Here is a 10,499-nt window from a genome sequence, read left to right on the forward strand (position 1 = left end):
AGACACACAGTGGAAAGACTGGCTGTCATTTGTTCTCCATGGACTGCTGAGAGAGTTTTCAGCGACCAGGTATTCACCATGCAAGATGCTATTTAGGAAAAATATGACAAGCACTGACATGTTGCTGCTGACAGTGACTGCGGGTGCACCTAGGTACTGGGAGGTACAGGAGGGGTACTATATACTGGAAAGTAAGGAAGAGATTGACTTTGACTTGGACAGTGCAAACAAACATGACAGACACATGAAGGGGGTGTTGCTGAATGTGAGAGTGACAGGGATGCTGAGAGCTAGAATGGGCGGGACATGTAGTTATGCCAGTTTTTGCTGTTTTAGATGCACCCTAGATTCTGGCTGATGCTAATAGGTGTTTATGCAATACAGTACAGTGAATGGCTTTAAATTAGTAAAGATATAAATAAGATGTCTTAGTTTGATAATGTTTTTTTTATAAGGACTGGCCTAAACATCTAACAGTCATGAAAGCAGATGTCGCAGAAAACAGCAGCTACTGTGGAATGCCGCCGCAGGCAGGCCTCAGAGATGGGCATCCATAGCCCTCCCTCTTTGAGAAGTACACCGTTTGGAAGCTGCTGGCTCAGGTCCCAAGGCAAGGTTGATAAGAAATTGCCTTGTAAAGACAATCTGAAGTTACGAAATATGTTTTCTCTCTCTCTGTTCTTTCGCATTGTATGTAAGTATGAGCCAGGCCTGGGAGGGGGGAGAGTCGACGCAGCCCTCCAGAGCCTGGTGTGTGTGTTAAGATTACAGCGCTTTTACACCCCACTTCCGGATTTGTGTATTATTTGTGTCTGAGTGCCGAGTGCTGAGTGCCTGGAATGCCTGAGACCGGTGAGGGAGCTGGATTTGCACTAGTCTTGGGGGGAGCAGAACGAACGAGTGTAACAGTCTATGTTGGGTTTCTTTAGTAGGGGAATGATAACTACTTTCTTCATGGGGGCAGGAAACAGACCAAAAGGAAGGGAGTGAGTCACCAAGTTCACGTTGTGATGAGAGATTGAAGGCCACAGGGATTTAAAGAATTTCCCTGGATGGGGATCATTGGGGCGGGGAGTCCAGAGGTCTTCCATTTGGAGAGAAGAGATTTGAATTGGCTGATGAAGAGAGGGGAGAAGCAGGGGAAGACAGGCAGTGGTGGGGTTAGGGTTAGAGAGGAATTGAAGAGGTGTGTTGTCGATGGGGTGCTGTTGCTTGCAGTATTTTGCCTTAGAGTCCAGCTCTTGGTTTGGAAGACATTCGCCCGGTTATCACAGAGCATTTGTGAAAACGTTATCACACATCCTGGAGTCATTAAATCCTTTTTTTGTTTATTAGGTGTCTCTGATTATGATTTCACAACACTTTCAGAATTTTGAAGTTGGAGGTTTGGCTCAAACCCCCAACCTCTCAGGTACAATTCAGAACACTTACTGACTGTGCCATAGAGACTGGTTTTGGTTTGGAAATTACTGTACAGCAAACCATGTAATATCAATGATAGCAAACGCTCCTTTTGAATTAACATGCCTCGATTCACAGACAAAACTGCACAAATGAGATTATATACAGTTTATAGAAAGGAGAAGTGCTGGAAATATGGCTGAGGGGTGGTTGTGGGGGCGTGTTGGGGGAGGGGCGGTAATTGGTGGGCTGCAGTGGGGTAGTCCCTCGTTTATGTTGTTGGCCGTCCCGGTTTTGTGTCTTGAAAATCTGGTCACCCTAGCCCTCCAGCCTCTTTTCCTTTGCAGCTGGGGAGCAGGTGTAAGTGGATCTAGGTCACCTGGCCTAAGCCCCGCCCACCTGACGCCTTCCTGGTTGCCGCTCTTTTTCACCACTTAGCAAGGCCCGCCCACCTGGTGCCTTCCTGCTTGCCGCTCTTTTCCCAACTTAAGGAGCACTCCAGCCTCTTTTCCTTTGCAGCTGGGGAGCAGGTGCAAGTGGATCTAGGTCACATTGCCTAAGCACCACCCACCTTCTTAGCCCTGCCTCTTACTTCCTGCTCTTAACTCTTAGATCAAGGGCGTCTCTTACCCGGGTGCCCAAAGCTAAAGGCAGTCAAAGAAAAGGGCAGTTCCTGTTCGCTGACCACGCCCCTTTCTTTGAGGTGAAAATTAAATGCCGAATCCTTGAATTATGCCAACTATTTATGATTGATCATCATAAAGTCTCGGAATGAATAAAAGAACATTAGATCACAAGTAGGAATGTCCTATCACAGAAATATGAAGAGCTAGGAAAACGATAACATCATCTAGCTCCAGTGGCGCAATCGGTTAGCGCGCGGTACTTATACAGCAGTACATGCGATGAGCAATGCCGAGGTTGTGAGTTCGAGCCTCACCTGGAGCAGGTGCACTTTTGTATCATCAGCTTCATAAAAAAACACCTAAGAAAAAATTTGCAGCTCTTCCCGTTGTCCCACAAACCCTGTTAGCAGTTTCTGTGCAGCTAATACGTTTTGCTTTTGTGGTAATAACAATGCCAGAATTCTCCCACTTCTAATTTAGGAATGGTAATTTAAGTAGAAAGTTTAATTTGACTTAATTTACCAACTACAGAAGCTGGGCCCTGCAGTCTTGTAAAGACTGGTGTTATTTTCTGAGTTGCTATATATAAGAATTATTTGCTCACCTTTTGTCACCTGTTGTCATTGTATACCCAGTTACTGCCAAACGCCTAGTAAAACATAGCTGGTATCACTATTATAAACGAAGTATTGCCATCATTTTCTCAGGTACTCACATCATTGACAGTTACTGCCATCATTTGCCTACTTACTCCTACCACCTCCACGTGTTTGCCATTTTATGCCCTGGTACCTATACCATGTGCGTGATTTACAAATCAAATTAACAGGCAGGCTGATCATTTGGGAGACATTGCCATTGTATGCCAGGCATTACCGGCAGGCGCGGGTTGGGTAATCTCACTGTTTGCCAGGCAAGGCCATGATGTTCCTGTGGCAGGTATCATAAACCTGGTGTTGTCATCACATGCCATAGAACTGGCATAACTTATTTATTTTGTGTTTGTATATTGCACTTCATGCATACAAAGTGGCTTCACATCGCCAGAGGGCGAAAAGAGGATATTAAAGCAGCGTGCATTAAAAGCAGATAATTAAGTTTCATTCCAGATACCCCCTGAGTAGGCCAGATTTAAACTGCAAATATCAATAGAGGTAGATACGTGTACATTGGAGCAGGTGTAGCCAGACAAGAATGTTCATTGGAATAGTAAAATTGTAAACGTGTTGCTGAATTCCACATTATCAGGCTCACACCAGAGATCCTGTGGCCAACTCCATGACAGAGCACGAACCCCTCCAGGACACATCCATGACAGAGGATGACCTCCATGACAGAGGATGACCTCTATGACAGGATGAACCCTTCCAGACCTCCTCCATGACAGAGGATGACCTCCATGACAGGATGAACCCTTCCAGACCTCCTCCATGACAGAGGATGACGCCCTCCAGGCCTACTCCATAACAGGGGATGACCTCCATGACAGAGCATGATCCCCTCCAGGACACCTTCATGACAGAGGATGAACCCCTCAGGACACATCCATGACAGAGGATGACCTCGATGACAGAGGATGACCTTGATGACAGAGGATGACCTCCATGACAGAGGATGACCCCTTCCAGACCTCCTCCATGACAGAGGATGACCTCCATGACAGAGGATGACCTCCATGACAGGATGAACCCTTCCAGACCTCCTCCATGACAGAGGGTGACGCCCTCCAGGCCTACTCCATGACAGGGGATGACCTCCATGACAGAGCATGACCCCCTGCAGGACACCTTCATGACAGAGGATGAACCCCTCAGGACACATCCATGACAGAGGATGACCTCGATGACAGAGGATGACCTTGATGACAGAGGATGACCTCCATGACAGAGGATGACCCCTTCCAGACCTCCTCCATGACAGAAGCTGACCTCCATGACAGAGGATGACCCCCTCCAGGCCTCCTCCATGACAGAGGACGAACCCCCTACAGAACACCTCCATAACAGAGGATGACCTCCATGACAGGGGATGACCTCCATGACAGAGCATGACCCCCTCCAGGACACCTCCATGACAGAGGATGAACCCCTCAGGACACATCCATGACAGAGGATGACCTCCATGACAGAGGATGACCCCCTCCAGGCCACCTCCATGATATTGGATTACCTCATGACAGAGGATGACCTCCATGACAGAGGATGACCCCCTCCAGGACACCTCCATGACAGAGGATGACCTCCATGACAGAGGATGACCTCCATGCCAGAGGATGACCCCCTCCAGACCTCCTCTATGACAGAGGATGACATCCATGAGAGAGGATGACCTCCATGACAGAGGACGTACCTCTCCAGGACACCTCCATGACAGAGGATGACCTCCATGACAGAGGATGACCCCCTCCAGGCCGCCTCCATGACAGAGGATTACCTCCATGACAGAGGATGACCTCCATGACAGAGGATGACCCCCTCCAGGCCTCCTCCATGACAGAGGACGACCACCATGACAGAGGACGAACCCCCTACAGGACACCTCCATAACAGAGGATGACCTCCATGACAGAAGATGACATCCATCTATGACAGAGGATGACATCCATGACTGAGGATGACCCCCTGCAGGCCACCTCCATGAAAGAGGATTACATCCATGACAGAGGACAAACCCCTCCAGGACACCTCCATAACAGAGGATGACTTCCATGACAGTGGACAAACCCCTCGAGGACACCTCCATGACAGAGGATGACCTCCATGACAGAGGCCCACATATGAAGTTGGTGGTCAGTGTCAGTGTGACTTAATAGTGTTTTGGGGGGAAAGAGCACAGCATGGTGAAGCACAATCAGTGGTGCTGGCTCTAGGAAGAAAGAAGATGACTGTATCTGAGCGAGAGTGGCCTGTGACACCTGCCAATGACCCACAGCCACAGCTCATAGCATCCATAGACGATAAGGAGTGTCATGTGATTGAGGGCCCACAACTTGAAGTGGTGGAGATTTTCCTACAGAAGAGCAAGAAGCAGGATCAAAAGAAATGTGAGCGCCTCCTGGCCATTTGGAAAGCGGAGGAAGAACTAATGATTCAGAATCTCAATGCAGAGAAAGGGCAAGACAATGCATTTCAGTGCCCGACAGAGAGAGCCTGGTGGCCCATGGCAAAAGAAGACTGGCAGGAACACATGGACATGTGTGTGGCTCAATGGAATTAAAAACAGAAAGAGGTGCCAAAGAAGTAGCATTTCAAACAGATGGACGTGAAAGACACACAGAGGGAGGAATGGCTATCATGTGTTCTCCATGGACTGCTGAGAGAGTTTTCAGCGACCAGGTATTCACCATGCAAGATGCTATTTGGGAAAAATATGACAAGCACTGACATGTTGCTGCTGACAGTGACTGCGGGTGCACCTGGGTACTGGGAGGTACTGGAGGGGTACTATATACTGGAAAGTAAGGAAGAGATTGACTTTGACTTGGACAGTGCAAACAAACATGACAGACACATGAAGGGGGTGTTGCTGAATGTGAGAGTGACAGGGATGCTCAGAGCTAGAATGGGCGGGACATGTAGTTATGCCGGTTTTTGCTGTTTTAGATGCACCCTAGATTCTGGCTGATGCTAATAGGTGTTTATGCAATACAGTACAGTGAATGGCTTTAAATTAGTAAAGATATAAATAAGATGTCTTAGTTTGATAATGTTTTTTTTATAAGGACTGGCCTAAACATCAAACAGTCATGAAAGCAGATGTCGCAGAAAACAGCAGCTACTGTGGAATGCCGCTGCAGGCAGGCCTCAGAGATGGGCATCCATAGCCCTCCCTCTTTGAGAAGTACACAGTTTGGAAGCTGCTGGCTCAGGTCCCAAGGCAAGGTTGATAAGAAATTGCCTTGTAAAGACAATCTGAAGTTACGAAATATATTGTCTCTCTCTCTGTTCTTTCGCATTGTATATAAGTATGAGCCAGGCCTGGGAGGGGGGAGAGTCGATGCAGCCCTCCAGAGCCTGGTGTGTGTTTTAAGATTACAGCGCTTTTACACCCCACTTCTAGCTTTGTGTATTATTTGTGTCTGAGTGCCGAGTGCTGAGTGCCTGGAATGCCTGAGACCGGTGAGGGAGCTGGATTTGCGCTAGTCTTGGGGGGAGCAGGACGAACGAATGTAACAGTCTATGTTGGGTTTCTTTAGTAGGGGAATGGTAACTGCTTTCTTCATGGGGGCGGGAAACAGACCAAAAGGAAGGGAGTGAGTCACCAAGTTCACGTTGTGATCAGAGATTTCAGGCCACAGGGATTTAAAGAATTTTCCTGGATGGGGATCATAGGGGTGGGGAGTCCCGAGGTCTTCCATTTGGAGAGAAGAGATTGGCTGATGAAGAGAGGGGAGAAGCAGGGGAAGACAGGGAGTGGTGGGGTTAGGGTTAGAGTCCCAGAGAGGAATTGAAGAGGTGTGTTGTTGTTGGGGTGCTGTTGCTTGCAGTATTTTGCCTTAGAGCCCAGCTCTTGGTTCGGTAGACATTCTTCCCGGTTATCATAGGGCATTTGTGAAAACGTTATCACACATCCTGGAGTCATTAAATCCTTTTTTTGTTTATTAGGTGTCTCTGATTGTGTTTCTCATCTCTCCCAGCTTCCCTTCTGTTCCCTTCACCCTATTGTTAACCATAGATAGGGCCAGCTCGGAATTTACTTCTCTGTCTCACATATGCTTGAAGGGGGATATGGAGATTTTGTTATTATTGGCTGTTTTTAAGACTGCACCAAATTTCTTTGAATGTATTCGCACCCGGGGAAGGGCGCTCAGCCAATCAGGTGCTGAATCAGTGGGTGAGAATACACATTCTTCGCCTGCTGTACCCAGCCACCCGAGGTCCTTCCCCGGGGGGCACCATCTTCTTTTTTATTTGTATGTGCGGAGGCAACAGGGAGTTTCGCAGGAACGGCCCTCGCCGTGGCCATAGATTCGCTCGGGCCTACCTAGGCTCAGACTGGCAGGCCCTCGCCGCCCATGTCTGCCTGCCCATGAGGGGGTGAAAGTAATACTCTTCTACTCTAGTGTAATTGCAGTGGCTAACTGCGTATTCTGGCCCATACATATTTTAAGTAGTTTCAGCATACCGTTGATCTTCGGGTGGTACGAAAACAGACTGTGGTGCATTGTCGCGTAGGATAACGTCAGAAGTCACTGTCTCTCCTAACTATTATCTCTAAATAATCTGTGATTCTCTTTGCGGTGACTTGGTCTCTAACCATTTGCTAAAATGGTCTATCATCACAATAATGACCTTGCTTGATCTCCGTAGAGTAATACATGCTCCGAATATTTCAATCCCTAGGTGTCACCAAGGACCTTTGGATACACGTAATGGAGCAAAGGGTAGTTTTGTGATATTCTGCATTTTAGCTCAATGTACGCATGGCCCACAATCCCTTACCTTCCGCTCTACACACACATCCATACTTGGCCAGCAATAGACTTCACTCATCTGCCTCTTTATTATTATCATACCTGGAGGGCCCTCATGCATGATCTGTATGATTGGCTGCATAGCATTAATGCATCCCCCAATGGTAGCTCTTCTTTAATGTCCTCGTACCGTCGGCAAGGGTCACACCTTAAGATTTTATTTGGTGACCCCTACTTGGTTCACTCACATACTTAACACAACTCTTTACTTCATACAAAGTTGTCATTAACTCTTAAATAGTCAAAGCACTATCATGGCCTTCTCACAGAGAAGGGGATAACATGTTCCTCAAGTCCCTGGATGCTCTCAGCAACTGGAATTCTAGATAGAAACATCTGCTAAACTTTGCTTCCTGGTAAATAGAAATAGGCAGCTGGGGAGCAGGTGTTAGTGGATCTAGGTCACCTCGCCTAAGCCCCGCCCTGCTGGTGCCTTCCTGGTTGCCGCTCTTTTTCACCACTTAGCAAGCCCCGCCCACCTGGTGCCTTCCTGCTTGCCTTTCTTTTCCCTACGTAAGGAGCCCTCCAGCCTCTTTTCCTTTGCAGCTGGGGAGCAGGTGTAAGTGTATTTAGGTCACCTGGCCTAAGCACCACCCACCTTCTTATCCCTGCCACTTCCTTCCTGCTCTTAACTCTTAGATCAGGGGCGTCTCTCGCCTGGGTGTCCAAAGCAAAAGGCAGTCAAAGAAAGGGGCAATTCCTGTTTGGAACTGTTCGGACCAGGAGGATCCAGGACCCAAAACCCTGCTAAGACAGCAGGTAAGCATGCACCAACATGTGTTTACACCCTCTGTCCCCAGAGGCCATCCCCACCCTCTCTGGTCCCCCCGTGTTGTTCCCTTGTGCCCCCCGTTCCCGCACACAGGAGTCTTTCCTGCTACATTCTGGTTTCACCATCACCGTCTTGTGGCTAATGCTGGATTTTACTTTTATGGACTTCATTGATTCACGGTGCGTTACCCTTTCTCAACTATCAACTATCATGCTGGAACTCCTTTGCATCTTGTACTCATGGTGACCCTGAATCATACTTTTCCCATCTTCATCTTGTATCCTGGCTTGCAAAATTATGTGTTACTACTGACTTCTGCAGTTGTATTCGCTCTCCCCTCTTGCTTCTCCACTCTTTTTGACTGCTTACTCTCTGTTCTCTCCTCCCCTCTCCCTATTCCTATCTCCTCTCCTCCTCCCCTTACTTTCTTCTACGCACTTACTCTATCAGAATTGTCCCTGGACCTAGTATGATAGCAACCTCGTCTGTCGCTCCCCCATACCCTTACTGCCCCCCCCTCGGGCACTATCTGAGAAGTTATCAGGCCTAGCACGATAGTTGCTTGTTTTGTTCCCACCCTCCCTTTCTGCACCCCTCTTCCTCACCTTTGGTTTTTCTCCAGCTCTACCAGAAATGTCGTCAGGCCTAGTATGGTAGTCGCCTGTCTTTTTCTATTTCCTTCCCACTCTCCCCCTCCCTTCCTTATCTATGTATTAGCTCTTGCACTATCTGAAATGTCGTCAGGCCGAGTACGATAGTTAATTTAACATCCTTACTGTTCATGGCCTGTAAGAATGTCATTGTATTTTCCCTTGTTCCCTCCCTTGCCTTTAAGCGCTTTGAAACACATTGTGTATAGGCGCTATATAAATAAACTATCATATCATATCATTATCATATCCTTGGAGTCCTGTTCCTTTACTCTCATTCCCAGTCCAGGGTTTCTGGGAGACACTCATGATATACCTTTAGCAGTCAACACCTTCATTAGTGACTTGTGGTTACTATGGTTCCTTTGCCCACTCGTGTTGCCTTAAATACTCCACCCCACAGCAGCAAGGTAGAAACACAAGTTCTTTAAGCGAGTGCCTAGACTGAGCATCAATCATCACCGGTGAAGAACAAAAAATCACATTTCTGTTGTCTCATCAATCAGCAACACTGAAGAGTGATGGCTGCAAGTTTCTGAATGAAACACAACAGCAACCAGTGTTGATCTGGACAACCGACCAGGCCATCGTCTTTCAGTCTGCCATGTCTTTACAGAAGGGGAAAGATCCTATTTACTTGCACCCCGAACATGTATTCCAGCCTGCACTGCTAGGTCACAGCCCTTCTGCACAAGATCTGAAGCAACCCCAGACATGTTTCAGCCTCATTGAATGGATGTGTAGCGCGAGTCTAGGCACAGCAGCAGCAGGGTCCACATCTGGGCATACCGGTCTCACTTCTCCACCCTGCAGCAGCACAGTCCTGATGTCTTCATTGCACCACCTGCCATTATTACAGAGGGCCCTTTTGCATCAATTACCTGTGTTGAGTAAATCCTCCTTGGAGCGATACCCATGTGCCCTCCCTTTATGCTCCAAGACCTCAAACTCACTCACTGGAAACCTTTGCTGGTTGTGCTCTGTCATAAGCCCCATCCTTTGCAGCCAACACAGTACTTCCCTCAACCGCACATCATGTTCCCTGCCAGCTCTGCCATAGTAGAATATAATCTTGGCATGTTAATACTCCTCTTGGCCCCTTGAATGGGTGGTTAATTGCCCTCAGAACCTCAGCCATGGCAAAACCAAAGGGCATCCCAGCCACAGTAGCGGAATGGAAGAGATTGCGAGATTTTATTTTTCTCGCAGTGGAAATTGATGACGCACTCCAGAAAGGTCGAAATCATGTTCGCATTCAGGGATCACAGCTACGGGAAATCTCGACACTGCTAGGATCTCGTTCAGTTTGTGGAGGACCCCACATACTCTCAGCTTGGCCCCGCCAACCATCCCTCGTTTTCTCCTCGGCCTTTTGTTTTGGCATGCTTGGAATTCTCTCACCACTCCCGTTCTCTCACGTGCCACCCATTTTTCTTCTTTTGTTTGTGGGGCACAACCCCACAGCCAGCCCCCTTTCTCTTCTTCTCTTTCCTCTTAACCCCACTCTTCTGGCACAACCCCTTGCAGTGCTTTAAGTGGGGTCCTCATTTGGGGGCGTGGCTTGCACAATGGGCGTG

At 48.0% G+C, this 10,499-nt stretch overlaps 1 non-coding gene across 1 annotated transcript; it reads left to right on the forward strand.

Annotated features, from left to right (window-relative positions):
* The first annotated feature begins 2,254 nt into the window (after positions 1 to 2,254).
* TRNAI-UAU (transfer RNA isoleucine (anticodon UAU)) lies at positions 2,255 to 2,349 on the forward strand. Its single transcript has 2 exons — positions 2,255 to 2,292; positions 2,314 to 2,349. It is a non-coding gene; the product is annotated as a tRNA-Ile (tRNA).
* The last annotated feature ends 8,150 nt before the right edge of the window (positions 2,350 to 10,499 follow it).

Source organism: Ambystoma mexicanum, chromosome 1p (assembly GCF_040938575.1).
Source record: "Ambystoma mexicanum isolate Mex_15411 chromosome 1p, UKY_AmexF1_1, whole genome shotgun sequence".
Taxonomy (NCBI): Eukaryota; Metazoa; Chordata; class Amphibia; order Caudata; family Ambystomatidae; genus Ambystoma; species Ambystoma mexicanum.